The sequence below is a fragment of the Myotis yumanensis genome, unplaced genomic scaffold, assembly GCF_028538775.1.
Source record: "Myotis yumanensis isolate MYYU_CA2020_CCGP unplaced genomic scaffold, mMyoYum1.0.hap1 SCAF_2, whole genome shotgun sequence".
Taxonomy (NCBI): domain Eukaryota; kingdom Metazoa; phylum Chordata; class Mammalia; order Chiroptera; family Vespertilionidae; genus Myotis; species Myotis yumanensis.
Window position 1 is genome coordinate 83,704,148 of NW_027223753.1, and position 14,861 is coordinate 83,719,008.

The following is a 14,861-nucleotide window of genomic DNA, read 5'->3' on the forward strand; positions in this document are numbered from 1 at the left end:
AAGTTGTCTAGCAATTGTTAGGGGCACCAGTTCTTACCCTAATGCTGTCTAGAATGATAGGGACAGGTCATTTTCAGCTAGTTCATGTTAAACATTCTCCTGCTATAATAATTTCAAACATCAGCCATCGGCATCTAGGCTGAAAATAACTCTCTTGCCTTCTGTGAATCAGTCACTGGAAGACGCTTAAAAAGCTGTTTGAAATTTCCCAGCTTTTAAAAGAAGCATTATATCATAGATCTTTTGTGAGCTCCCCTCACCCCCCGCCAAAAGAAAGGAAAGCCAAAAAGATGTATGAAAGGAAGAGTCTTAAAGTTAGCAGGTACTCACCAGCACTTGTTGGCCCCTTTCAACAGGACATCACAGAGCATAAAGCAAAGCTATGCGCGATGCCGAGCCTGCAAGCCCAAGGGAACAGCTTCTAATTTTCCCTTCAATCCCAATTCAAGAGCACTGAGCAGAGCAAGGTGATGGATTTGCCCATTTTATATTGTGATGAAATGCAACCCCTAAAAGAGATCTGAGTGGAGCTGTTCTTTAAAACACATTAGGCTGCTAATTTAAGAAAATTGAAAGGTTTTGTTTTACTGTCTTTTATGTGTTCTCTCCACTACCCCCTCAATTTAATTTGCATTTAAAATTATGCTCATGTCTCCTCGGTTCTCCAAGGTGTGGAGTACTTTTTAATCACGATGGTTGCCTGGGTAGGGGTTGGGTGCAAGGCCACTTTTATTCTGAGCTGCAAAGCAAGGTGGGTAATTATAATTGTGAGCTGCTTTCTAGAGTGAAATGCAGAGTGCACATTTGATTTCACCCCCTCCCTTTTTCCTAGCCTTCCTTCCTCTTCCTGCCTTTAATTGCTTGGTCAAATCTTCAGCTCAAATCATGCCAATCTGTCTAAATGCATTCCTCTCTGTCTGTCTGAATGTAGCAAAATAATCCCAACAGCAAAACAAAACAAACAACAAACAAAAACCTTTGGTTAGATTTCTGAGCTTATTCTGGTTGGAATCCTCCCTACCAAACCTCAGCAAGGATTTTACTCAGTAAGGCACAATGCTTGAGATTTGCTCAGGAAAGGCGTAATGATAGCCAAAGACAAGCCTTGGGTTTTCTACAACCTTCTCACACCCTTTGTTGATCAAGTGGAATTGCTAACAAGTACAATGTGGAGTGGGACCTGCTGGGTTTTTCAGAGAAGCTACATTTGAGAAACCTTGGAATGAAGACCACTAGACTCCTCCCTCCTAACATGAAAATCTTCAACTGTTTGTCTTGTGCATTTTCCTTCTCAGTCAGAATAAATTAGACACGAAGTTGGTGTTGCAGAGAGTTAAATTGGATAAAAGAGGAAGTTAAAACAACCAATTATATGCCCTTGTAGGCAAAGTCAAAAGTCAACTTTGGACTCAGAATACGGGCATACCTTGGATATACTGGGAGTTTGACTCAAGACCAGCACAATAAAGCAAGTTGTAATCTTTTCCCTGGTAGAGGGTCTTGACTTCAATTTGTAAAAAAAACAACAAACAAAAATGCAATGCAACACCTGTGAATTGCAATAAAGCAAAGCACACCATATGAGGTGTGCCCGTGCTCCAAGCCCGTCCTCCAGACCCAGGGACTTAACTTTTCTAAGATTACATTTCTATTCAGCCCCAATGGAGACATGCTGAACACTTGACATTTACAAGAGAAAGCTGTCTCCTAGTTCCTTTAGCTTACAGTAAGGTGTAGGCGAGAGGTTCTGAACTCTCTATTGTGATTCTACTGAAATTATAATGACTCATAGGAGAGAGAGGGAGAAGGGGGGGGATGAGAGAGAGAATACACAATTTACTGACAAACACCAATCATTTAGGTGAACACAAATGAATGTGTGATTGAAGAAGATGCTAAATTGGAAATTTGAAAAATAGAGTTGATTCCCAGGGGTTGGGGGATGGGTTTAGAAGTCAGTCATTTCTAGAGTTGATCAAGCAATGGAAATTTGAAATGTCCTGTAAAAGGCCCATAATTTAAGAAAGCTCAGAAAGACAAATTTCAACTTTAAAAAAATGTATTTTAAAAGAGGATAATTGATTATTCACTTGCAAAAAGGGATTTCATTTTACTGAATAATTAATGACTGGGTTATTTAAAGAAAATCAACCTGTTTCTTCAAAAAATGATTTTACACTCTGGGGAGCATAACTAGGTTACAGGTAGGAATATCTGTGTGAGGAATTTTTTTAAGGTGGGGAAGCATTGTAATGTTCAAAAGCCAGTGTCAAAATCTGATCAGCTCAGCTCTGTTTTATAACTTTAATCTACTCAAAAGCAACATTTATAATGGCCCATTGTTCTGAGGTATAATAGAACCAGACAGAGAAGAAGGAAAAGTTAGAACAAGTATTCAGACTAACATTCATGCAGCACTGAACAACTCACCCCAAACATCCTCAAGCCATCAGCTCTAAAAGTTAACTCAGTGTTAACATCTCAGTGAGCCAGAAATAAAAAAAAATTTTTTTAAGCCAAAATAGAATTTTATCTTTAAGAAAAATTTTAAAGTCCTCACCCAAGGGTATGTTTATTGATTTTAGAGAGAGGCAGAGAGAAATAGAAACTTGATTGGTTGCCTCTCATATGCTCCCCAAACAGAGACTGAGCCTGCAGCCTTGGTATATGCCCTGGCCAGGAATTGAACCTGAACCTGCACCCTTTCAGTGTATGATGCTCCAAGTAACTGAGCTACATTAGCCAGGGCAGAATTTTATCTTTTAATTGATGGCATTTCAATATGAAAGTTTAGAACTGGAAGGCTGAAACAAATAATCTAGGATTATTAAAAACACATCACATAGAGATGTATATACTTTTCTGATCAGTTTGGTAATAAGAAGAGATATCTATATAGAAAAAGAAAGAGAAGTATTTGATTAATTCAAAAAGGAAGGTATATTTCAAGATGGAATCTAGAGACCAATAAAAATATCAGCTTGTGTTAATTTATCTTTCTATTGTACTTATTTTTTCTATTAGAAGGCACAAGGCCCAAATATTCTGGGTAAGAGGTCATGTTGATACCATTGTAAATAACCTGGTTATTGATTAACAGGGAAGGAACAAAGGGAAGGCCAAATAGATGTATGCACATGAAAGAGGGGAGGTACTTGTCTCTCAGTTACAACTGGGAGCAGGTCATTGGTCAGAGTAGGTGTGGCCACTGCAAGCACAGGAATATTTCGAATATTTAAACTCCCAAACAAAGCAGTGTCCTCCCTCTTGTGCCCCTGGGCTCCTGGCTCTCTTGTTGCAGGGTGTGTGCTCCTCTGCACTGGCCCACATGGCTCAGGGCCATGTGGACCCCACACAATGGACTGATGGACTGTGACTAGCCTGATGCTACACTGGACCCAGCTCCACCATAGAATGGAAACTCTGGACTCTCACTTTGCTTCTAACTCTGCTGAATCCCCTTCTCGGACTAGACTAAGGGTAATGGGACTTTGCAACATGAGGGATGTAATTCCATGCAAATAAAGCTTTCTCCCACATCTCATCTTCCTGTGGGGACCTCCAGAAATGCTTCTTCCAGTGGTTCCCCAATCCTTAGCAAGAAGAGTTTTCAAAACACAATCATGCAGTCTTCTGTTCTTGAAACTGCACTGGGGAGAGCCACACTGGAAGAGAGGTGGCATTGGCCAGTATGGCAGGCCAGAGCCAAGAGAAGTCAAGCCTTTGCCTCTACTTGCTCACTGCCCACTTCTGAAAATACCCTTTCCGATTTTTGTAGAAAGGCTGGTTCACAGAGTGGAGAACAAGAGTTCAAAATGTCATTTTACCCCATCTGCCAACTGGAATCTAGTAAGTTGATCTTGCTTACAATATGTAAATTTCTTTGCTTGGTAGAAAGACCACTCATAAATTATATCAGTATCTCAGTGTTTATCTAATTGATCTGGAAATAGGAAAATGAAGAAATGTTGAATAGGAAATGAGGAATTCTCAAGCAACTCTCTATTTACTATAACTCTCAAATCTCTAAATAGAAAGACATGAAAATGGCCTCTTAATAATAGAATATGTGCCGACAGTAGTAGCTTTTTTAAACATGAATTTGAGAATATGTAATAATGATATTTGACTATTTCCTCGGGCAAGACAATCATATTGCCCTCAGTTCTTTTTGTGCTTGTGTATATTTGTTTTCAACTATCCTGGAGGGGGCTGAAAAACTAATCACAAGTTGAATTGTGTTTTCCTAGTCTTCCTAAAAATCCAGATAGTAACATAAAGTATCCAAAGATATGTTGAAGAAGGAAAGAATAATAATCTGTGTTGGGCCACAAGGCATACAGACCCTGCAGAGAAGATATGGCTCTTGAAATTTCTTTCTTTCTTTTTTTTTTTTTTTTTGAGGTGTTAAATGATTATTTATTGAATGAATTGGGCAATGGAACGTTACACATGTTGTTGAAACAGGGACAATAGGAAACCTGATGCCTAGGTCTGAGACAAATGAATGCTGGTAAAAAGCAGCAACATATACCCCCCAAAGTTAGGCAGGTGACAGAGAACAACATGCTTTCCAAAGGGATTGTTTAAGGGCAATGCACATGAAGTGTGGCTCTTGAAATTTCAAAGCACATTAGGAAAATAAGATTGGCTATAGTGGTGAGAACCCACAGGGAGTGACTCTAAATTGTATCAAGACTATATAAGTCATTTTTAGGTCATTGAAATTGTCATTTTTATAATCCTAAAGTGCTATTCAAAGTGAGGATTGCCAATAGATAGATTAGCTATATGGATAGATGGTAGATAGATGGATAGATATATAGGTAGGTTGAAGTAAAGATTAGAAAGAGACAGAGATAGGAATAGAGATAGATAGAGATAAATAAATAATCAAAATGAACTTAGAGGTAGTGTTAATCTTGAACTATCTATTTTGTCTGTATTTCTAACTTGTGTTATAGTTAAGTATGCATATATGAGGATTAAATGAGTTAATATGTGTAATGCATCTAGAATTGTGCCTGGTCCATAGTACATTCTCGCAGAGTGGTAATTTTTATAATTATTCTCCCTCATAGAGAGCAGGTGGATTTTAGTGAGCTCCTCATGTTCTTTTTCTGGAGAGCCATGCAAAATAAGGGAACGTAAAGGATCCATGCCAAGATGTCCTCACCAAAAGGGCATCTGTTATTCTTTTCACCACTGGGATTTCTTGAGAGATGTTTGCAACAAGGAGTTAAACTATAGTAACATTTTGGCCACTGTTTTCCATAAGCTCATCTTCTCTTTCTTCAGCCAAATTAATAAACATAATATATGTAGATGCTTGGCCTAGAGTAGGCGCTTTACCCATTGCATAATGAAAGGCTCAACAGCAGAGTTTCTATTCTTACAGGGTTTGGTCCACAGATGTTGAATCTAAATGTTCAGTCACTAATCATTTGTTAATAGTTATTTAATTGGCAGATAATTGTTTATCATTTGCTATACAACAGGCATTGCATGAATTACTGGTAATACACAATAAACCAGACCAATTCCTATCACCAAGGACATTATAAGTTAGTTAAACTTAGATTCTTTCAACTCTTTTCATATTAAGTATACATCAAAAATGATCATATTTGTAAATGAGCAAATGTGTCTAAAGGCAGGCAGATTCAGGGATTCAGCTGTCCAGAGCGGAGGAGGCAACACCTTGGCATGCCATTTGGGAAACTATATGTAATGTGCTCAGCTTTCAATGTGTTTAATTTCCTTTTTTAAAAAAATTTTTTTATTGATTAAGTTATTACATATGTGTCCTTATCCCTACATTACCCCCCATCCCACCCAGTCATGCCCTCACCCCCCTGTTGTCTGTGTCCATTGGTTAAGCCTATATGCTTGCATATAAGTCCTTTGGTGATCTCTCCCCTTTACCCCCACCCTCCCCTACCTTCCCTCTGAGGTTTGGCGGTCTGATCGATGTTTCTCTATCTCTGAATCTGTTTTTGTTCATCAGTTTATGTTGTTCGTTATATTCCATAAATGAGTGAGATCATGTGATATTTATCTTTCTCTGCCTGGCTTATTTCACTTAGCATAATGCCTTCATAGCTTTTCAAATTGGTGGGGGGAAGGTAGGAGTAGGCACTAATTAAACTTGGTGTGGTGTTTAACACTGAGTTTGCAGGTTGGGCCTTGATGTTGGGACTTTGAATCACCAGTGAACAGAATTAGAGAGCTGGCTGCTGAGAGAAACATACAAAGAGGGTGCCACTATGCTTCCAACAATTAACATTTAAAATGGTTTCAAGAGCTATTGGTTATAAACCAGTTGTTTGGTTTTTAAATATTCTCCCACAACAATTCCATGATGATTGCCTTCAGTGAGTTACCACCTGTTACAGGCTTTTGTGTGTATTTCACAAATTCCTGCTGGGGTGGAAAGGAACAGAACTACATTATGTTTCACCAGCTTGGAAGTTGTAGGGTCCAAGGTAACTGGGGAAAGTCCCTGTTGTTTAGCTGTTAGGGCCTTGGGAGTGACATTTTTTTAGGTTAGTGTAACCTTCTTTGGCAGGGTAAGAATTTGTGCTGCATTTTTTAAAAAAATATATTTTATTGATTTTTTACAGAGAGGAAGGGAGAGGGATAGAGAGTTAGAAACATCGATCAGCTGCCTCCTGCACACCCCCTACTGGGGATGTGCCCGCAACCAAGGTACATGCCCTTGAACGGAATCAAACCCGGGACCCTTCAGTCTGCAGGCCGACGCTCTATCCACTGAGCCAAACCGGTCAGGGCTGTGCTGCATTTTTTAAAGAGCCCCTATTTGAAAAGCTGGTATTGGTAAACAGCAAGAATACACCATCACATTTTTAATATAGCTCCAGAGGAGCTAGGATTTAAGCTCAAAAGTCTTCTCATTCCTATGGCAACCAACAGAAGTATTCAACTAATGCTACATGCTGGGTACATTAAACCTCCCCCACCTCCTTTACCTCCCTCCCTATGGATTCAACCTGAACCTCATGAAACTGTACACCTTGAAAAGGGCTCCTTTTCAGGCACAGAGGTGGTTTTCAACATGCCAGCTATCAGACCCAGGAATGTAAAAGGAGGGAGTCCTCCCAGAGGAAACCTTCACAAACCCAGAGGGAAAATGTACCCCCCAATAGAGATGCCGTCTGCTTCCCTGATTTGACAGGTTTGAGAGCTTCTTGTTTTAAAGCCAGACATGAATCTGTGAAGAGATTCCCTTGAGTTATAACCCTTTTTGGGACCAGCTACCATGAAGATAACATATGTGGTGAGACAGAGCCAAAAAGCACCCACTGGGCTGCAGCACAGCTCTGGGAACATTTATAACACATCTTTAGGAAGCTGAGTGATTAGTCATGGGTTTGGAGAAAAAGCCCCTCTCCGCTGACTGTCTCATAGGCACTGGGGATGGGCTGTCACCATTACTGCCTGTTCTTCAAGGAGGACTCCAGTGGTTCTGTTCTCCTGGAGGGCGAGTGAGAACCTGAAACCTGAGATGTGAAGACCCAAAGGCCAAGCAAAGGCAGCTTGACTTCTGACTTTTTTAAAAAATTTTCCAAGAAAAAAAAATTCAGGATGAAGATGGGCTGAGATGTTGTGCATGAAATTCTGCTTGGCTTCTAAGATATTGATGAAATGTGGACTAGTCACTCACTTCTGTTCCTTTGGGAAAGTCCAGAGGAACATTATGGTTCAGCATGAAGCATGCTACCCTTGTTGACTTCTTTCCAGAGCCAACCATTGTCCCTCTGTCCCCCATGATTTCTCAGATAGGATGTATATTTAAGGGGTGTTGAGTTAAGGCTATCAATCACTGTATTTTTGGTAAGTGTAAGGACTGTGAACTGGAAAACACAGGTGTTGATATCATCTGTTGCTCTGTGATGTTAGATATGGTGCTTTCCTTCACTTATAAGATGGAGATGTTAAACTATGAAGTCTCTAAGTCTGAGGTATCTTATTGCTCAAAAGTCTAGAATTACTAAAACTGAAGTCAATTGAATTGGGGCCTGATTAAAGCTCTGACTTTTTCTTCCTTCTTGTAAAGTGAAACCCGAGTATTTAAGGGTGGACCTCACTGTGAGACCCATGGTACAGAGTCTTGCTGCTCAATGTGTCCACAGAGCAGCAGCAGCAGCATTTCCTGGGCACTGAGAACTGGAGAATCTTGGGCTGCACTCCAGACCTACTGTTTCAGACTCAGAAGGGTAACAACCTCTTCTGGAAATTCACATGCATATTAAAATTTAAGAACCATTACAGAAGATGGCGGCTGGCAGGAAAGCAGTGAGGGAGAGAGTGTGAATTAGTGACGGAGTGAAAAGGGAGTGTGTGGATATGTGGATGTGTTGTGTGTATGTGTGTGTGAGTGAAGGACAGTTAAATCTTGCAGGACTTTCAGGGGCTGGCAGACCGGGCTTTCCTAGATAAAGAGCCCCTGCTACAACTGAAATCACTCCCGGGGCAGCCAGCTCTGACAGAAACCATGCCATCTTGAAGGGGAGAGCTGCTGTGACTAAAAGCCCAGCCTCACCACCACCCAAATTGCCCTCAGACACCACCCCGGATCCTACAGGCACTGTGGCCAAAGACCTGCTACCTCAGCTGCAGACCCACAGACACCAGGACTCCAGCCTTCCTGGACGTGGGCTCCTGTGGGTCCCAGAGTGCACCCCGCTCCACCAGACCACTGTGTCCAAATGGTGAGTCTCAAACTGCACTCCCTGCCCGGCAAGCCCACAGTGTGGGCCCACACATCCTGTAGCTGAGCCTCACACTGTGCTCCCCACCCACCAAGCCTGGGGCAACCTCTTGGGCCCTGCATGTCCCACCAGCAAGCCTTGGACTGCACTCCCTGCCTGCCAAGAATGTGGAGTTGTCCCTGCATCTTGGCGCCTGGACCCTTCCGTGAAAGCAAAAATGGGGAGACAAAGAAACAACACCCAAAGGAAAGAAAAGAAGGCACCAGAAAAGGTACTAAATGAAACACAGGCATGCACTATGTCAGAAAAATAATTCAGAATAAGGGTCATACAGTTCCTAAACCACCTGGATGAGAAAATCAACAACATATGTAAGAATCAAGGGGAAATAAAAAGCGATAAAGCTACAATAATAAAAAAAAAACCTATGGAAGGTTTCAACAGTAGACTAGAAGAAGCAGAGGACTGAATTAGAAGACAGGGAAGGCAAACACACCCAATCTGCACAGCAATTGGAGAAAAAAATTAGAAAGCAGGAGGAGAGTCTAAGGGAGATTTGGGACAATACGAAATGAAGTAATGTATGTATGGTAGGGGTGCCAGAAAAGGAGCAAGGATGAGAAAACCTATTTGAAGAAATAATGACAGAAAACTTCCCTGATTTGGGGAAGAAAAAAGTCATACAAACACAGAGTCCAAAACAAGATGAACCCAAAAAGACCTACACCAATACATGTCATAATTATAATGGCAAACATTAATGACAAAGAAAGAAGCTTAAGGGCTACAAGAGAGAGACAGAAAGTTACCTACAAGGGAATTCCCATTAGACTATCAACTGATTTCTCAAGAGAAACAGATCAGGCCAGAAGGGAATGGAATGAAGTATACAAAGTGATATATAGCAAGGGACTGAATCCAAGAATACTCTATCCATCAAGGCTATCATTCAAAATTGAAGGGGAAATCAGGAGCTTCACAGACAAAAAAAGGGCTAAGAGAGTTTATCACTACCAAGCCAGTAATGCAAGAAATGCTAAAGGGACTGGTGTAAAAAGAAGAAATGGAAAGGCAAGAAGGAATATAGCCATAAAGAATAAAAATGGCTACAAATAAGTACCTATCAATAATAACCTTGAACATAAATGGATTAAGTGCTCAATCAAAGACATCAAATGGCTGATTGGATAAGAAGACATGACCCATACATATACTGACTACAAGAGACCCACCTCAGAACAAGGGATTCACACAGACTGGAAGTGAAGGGATGGAAAAAATATATTTCAAGCAAATGGAAATGAAAAAAAAGCTGGGGTAGCAATACTTATATCTAACAAAATAGACTCAAAGTGAAGGCCATAACGGGAGATAAGGAGGGTGACTTCATAATACTAAAGGGATTGATACAACAAGAGGATATAACTCTGGTAAACATATGCTTCCAATACAGGAGCACCCAAATACATAAGAAAACTTCTGAAAGATATCAAAGGAGAAATCAACAGCAATACAATCATAGTAAGGGACTTTAATATCCCACTGACATCACTGGATAAATCCTCTAGAAAAAAAATCAACAAAGAAACAGCAATCCTGAATGACTCACTAGGTCAGATGAACTTAATTGACATCTTCAAAACATTTCACCCCAATGCTACAGAATATATATTCTTTTCAAGTACACATAGGACATTTTCAAAGATAGATCACAAATTGGGACACAGCCAAAGTCTCTTAAAATTCAAGGAGATTGAAATCATATCAAGCATCTTCTTAGATCACAATGGCATAATATTGGAAATCAACTACAATAAAAACAAACAAACAAAAACACTGGGAGGCTAAATAGCATGCTATTAAACAATGATTGGGTTACCAAAGAGATCAAAGAAGAAATTAAAAATATTCTGGGAATAAATGATAATGAAAATACAACAATCCAAAATTTATGGGACACAGTGAAAGTAGTCCTGAGAGGGAAGTTGATAGCACTACAGGCCTACCTCAAAAAAACAAAAAACAAAAAAAAACCTGTGAAAACTGGTAATAAATTATCTAACTCTACAAATTAAAGAATTAGAAAGAGAGCAGCAAGAAAATCCCAGAGTGAGCAGAAGGAAATAATAAAGATCAGAGCAGAAATAAATGACATAGAGACCAAACAAAAACAAAAACAAAAAACAAAAAAACCCCAACATTATAAAAGATTAATGAACCCAAGATCTGGTTCTTTGAAAGGATAAACATGATTGGTGAACCTCTAGCCAGGCTCACCAAGTAACAAAGGGAGAGGACTCAAACAAAATCAGACATGAAAGAGGTGAAATAACAATAAACTCCACAGAAATACAAAAGATTGTAAAAAAAAAAATACTATGAACAACTCCATTCCAACAAACTGGTCAACCTAGAAGTGTTGGGGCTGACCAGCAGACCCTGAGCAATGGAAGAATGATTACTCTGACACATGTTTCTGTGAAAGAGAGGACTAAGGGACTGCCTGGCTAAAGGAGCCAGACAGGCCTGCTTGCCTGTCTCCTTAGGCTATTATTATAACAAAAGCCGAACTAAAATTAACTATTAGATACTATCAGCAGGGTAAGCATCCTTGAGAAGATCCATGTATCTTCAGTGTCTTTTAAACAAGGGTGTTTTGAAGTCTAAACAGAAAGATTCTAGTAAAACACCCAGGAGCTCAGACTTGTTTGAAAAAGTCAAGGTAGGGTCTTCCACCTTCGTCAAGGTTCCCCTAGAGGCCCTTAACCTTTCATAGAATCCTCCTTACAGATTTCCTAACCAAGTCCCTTGCTTCCCCACGCAGAAAAAATGGACATATTCCCAGAAAATTATGACCTTCCAAATCTCAATCAGGAAGAATAAAAAATTTTGAATAGGCCAATAAAGTTGGAGGAAATTGGGGCAGTCATCAAAAAACTTCCAGCAAGCAAAAGCCCTGGGCCAGAGAGCTTCACAGGGGGAGTTTTACCAAACTTGCAAAGAGGAACTAAAACCCATCCTCCTCAGACTATTTCAAAAAATTCAAGAGGAAGGAACACTTCCAAGCTCTTTCTATCAAGCCAGCATTGCCCTAACTCCAAAACCAGATAAAGACACTACAAAGAAAGAAAATTATAGGCCAATATCTCTGATGAACATAGATGCTAAAATCTTCAACAAAATTCTAGCAAATCAGATCCAGCATTACATTAGAAAGATCATACACCATGACCAAGTGGGATTTATTCCCGGGATGCAAGGATGGTACAATATCTGTAAATCAATAAACATGATACATCACATAAACAAACTGAGAGATAAAAATCACATAGTTATATGAATTGATGCAGAAAAAGCATTTGACAAAATCTAACATCCTTTCTTTTTTAAAAAATATATTTTATTGATTTTTTACAGAGAGGAAGGGAGAGGGATAGAGAGTTAGAAACATCGATCAGCTGCCTCCTGCACACCCCCTACTGGGGATGTGCCCACAACCAAGGTACATGCCCTTGACCAGAATCGAACCTGGGACCCTTTAGTCCGCAGGCTGATGCTCTATCCACTGAGCCAAACCGGTTAGGGCTAACATCCTTTCTTGATAAAAACTCTCAACAAAGTGGGAATAGAGGGATCATACCTCAACATAATAAAAGCCTTATATGACAATCCTACAGCCAACATCATACTTAATGGGCAAAAACGAAAACCATTTCCCCTAAGAACTGGAACAAGACAGGAATGCTCACTCTCACCACTCCTGTTTGACACAGTACTAGAAGTGCTATTGATAGCAATTAGACAAAAAGAAGACATAAAAGGAATCCAAATCAGAAAAGAAAAAGTAAAACTGTCATTATTTGCAGATGACATAATATTGTACATAGAAAACCTTAAAGACTCCATAAAAAAACTATTAGACTTAATAAATGAATTCAGCCCTAACTGGTTTGGCTCAGCGGATAGCAGAGCATCAGCCTGCGGACTTAAGTGTCCCAGGTTCGATTTGGGTCAAGGGCATGTACCTTGGTTGCAAGCACATCCCCAGTAGGGGGTGTGCAGGAGGCAAGCTGATCAATGTTTCTCTCTCATCGATGTTTCTAACTCTCTATTCCTCTCCCTTCCTCTCTGTAAAAATCAATAAAATATATTTTTAAAAAAATAAATAAATGAATTCAGCAATGTAGGAGGATACAAAATTAACACCCAGATATCTATGGTTTTTTTACACTAACTAGTAGCCAGGTGCACAAAATTCGTGCACATTAAAAGGAAATTAATTAGCGGAAATATTTTAATATTGCTATTTGCCCTTTCTCTATAATACAAGTGTGAGAGATAAAAGGAAATTTTTAAAATGTATATGAAAATAATATATACATTTATTAATAAATAAATAGTAGCAAAAGGATATAACAACAATAGAGGCATGATATAAAAAGACAAAAACATGATATGAAAACAACAAAAACATGATATAAAAACAACAGTGATGCAAACAATGACTGATAAAGTGATTAAACTTATTCTAATATCTCCCTGTACACCACATTAAGAGTGAAAACACTTTCAGAGTGCTTGACTAATTTCCCTTGTGCTGAAGTATTTAGTACTTTAACTTTAACGTCACATGCTCTTCGAACTCGAGAGAAAGCAACATATAACTGACCATGTGTGAAAATGGGTTCCAGTAGGAATATGCCTTCTCTGTCTAGAGTTTGTCCTTGTGATTTATTAATAGTCATCAAAAATGCTGGCATCAAGGGAAACTGTCATTGAATCAATTTAAATGGGAGGCCAGTGTCAGATGGGGACAAATCAATTCTTGGAATCAGAACAACCTCTCCCTCTGCAGATCCTGTTAATACTTCAGCTTCGATAATGTTAGGTCATAATCTTTTGATAATAAATCTGGTACCATTACAAAGACCCCATTTACTATTAAGATTTCTCTCTTTTTTTAAAATATATTTTATTGATTTTTTACAGAGAGGAAGAGAGAGGGACAGAGAGTCAGAAACATCGATGAGAGAGAAATATCGACCAGCTGCCTCCTGCACATCTCCCACTGGGGATGTGCTAGCAACCCAGGTACATGCCCTTGACTGGAATCGAACCTGGGACCTTTCAGTCCGCAGGCCGACGCTCTATCCACTGAGCCAAACCGGTTTTGGCTTAAGATTTCTCAATGGCATGATGATTGCACCCATTTTCAATTTTAACTTATGACATGGCATTCCCAAAGGAGTAATACTATTAAGAAATTCGATGGCAAAATTTCCCTTTTCAGCATCATCTGTGGAATCAATGGAATCATCACTCAAATATGTGTGAAAATCTCCATTGAGTATATCCAAAATTTCTTCATTTAATTTTTGAACATGCTCATTTTTTGGACAAATAATTGCATATTTAGATATAGTCTTAATATTATCTATAGATATAGTATTTCCAAAGGTAGCTTCAATAATAGATCCAGTACAAATCATTTCATGGGGGATTTCAATAATATCCATTCCTAAATGAAAACTGCTATCAAGTTTGCCATCTCCAAGTTTTACTAACCATTCACTATAAGCAGAATTCTCTGATCTCATATTTGTTGTAAGAGACAACTTTCTGAAACATCCCCAAACATTGCAGTACTTTAAACTCGTTTGTTCTATGGCCGATTGCATAGCATGTGGTACAATACTGAAATGAGACATTGTCGAAAATCCCCTCCAAGAAGGAGAACTTTCCACCAAATACAACATTCCAATTTCTCTTAGTAATCTGTCTATGGTGTTTGTAGCATGACTGGATGCCATGGTGCATTCATCAATAATGAGAAGTTGGGCCTTTTTAATAGTTTTAGCAACTTCACTGTTTATATTGAGTCTAGAAATTAAAGTTTCATTTAGTGGAATGGGTAATTTATATTGAGAATGAAAGTTGCTTCCACAGAGAAGTAAATTTGCAGCAATTCCTGTAGATTCTGTGGGTAAAACAGTACTTCTACAACCTCTAATATAATGTATTACAATTTTATAAAGATATGCCTCCATGCTTTGAGGGCCAGTTCCTGCCTCAAACCTTGCCCTCACAGGAAATAGCTCAGGGAGGGCGCAGCCCTTGGCAATGTGACCC

The 14,861-nt window shown here is 39.3% G+C and overlaps 1 protein-coding gene across 2 annotated transcripts in view; it reads right to left on the minus strand.

The window, feature by feature from the left end:
- The window catches only part of PHACTR1 (phosphatase and actin regulator 1), a 523,468-nt gene extending 522,975 nt beyond the window's left edge, over positions 1-493 (minus strand). Inside the window, exon 1 of one of the 2 annotated variants that reach the window (XM_070405716.1) lies at positions 331-493. The gene's annotated coding sequence lies outside the window, so the exon portion shown is untranslated. The remainder of the gene's footprint in view (positions 1-330) is intronic. The other variant, XM_070405720.1, reaches the window with a different exon arrangement.
- Between the last annotated feature and the right edge of the window lie 14,368 nt (positions 494-14,861).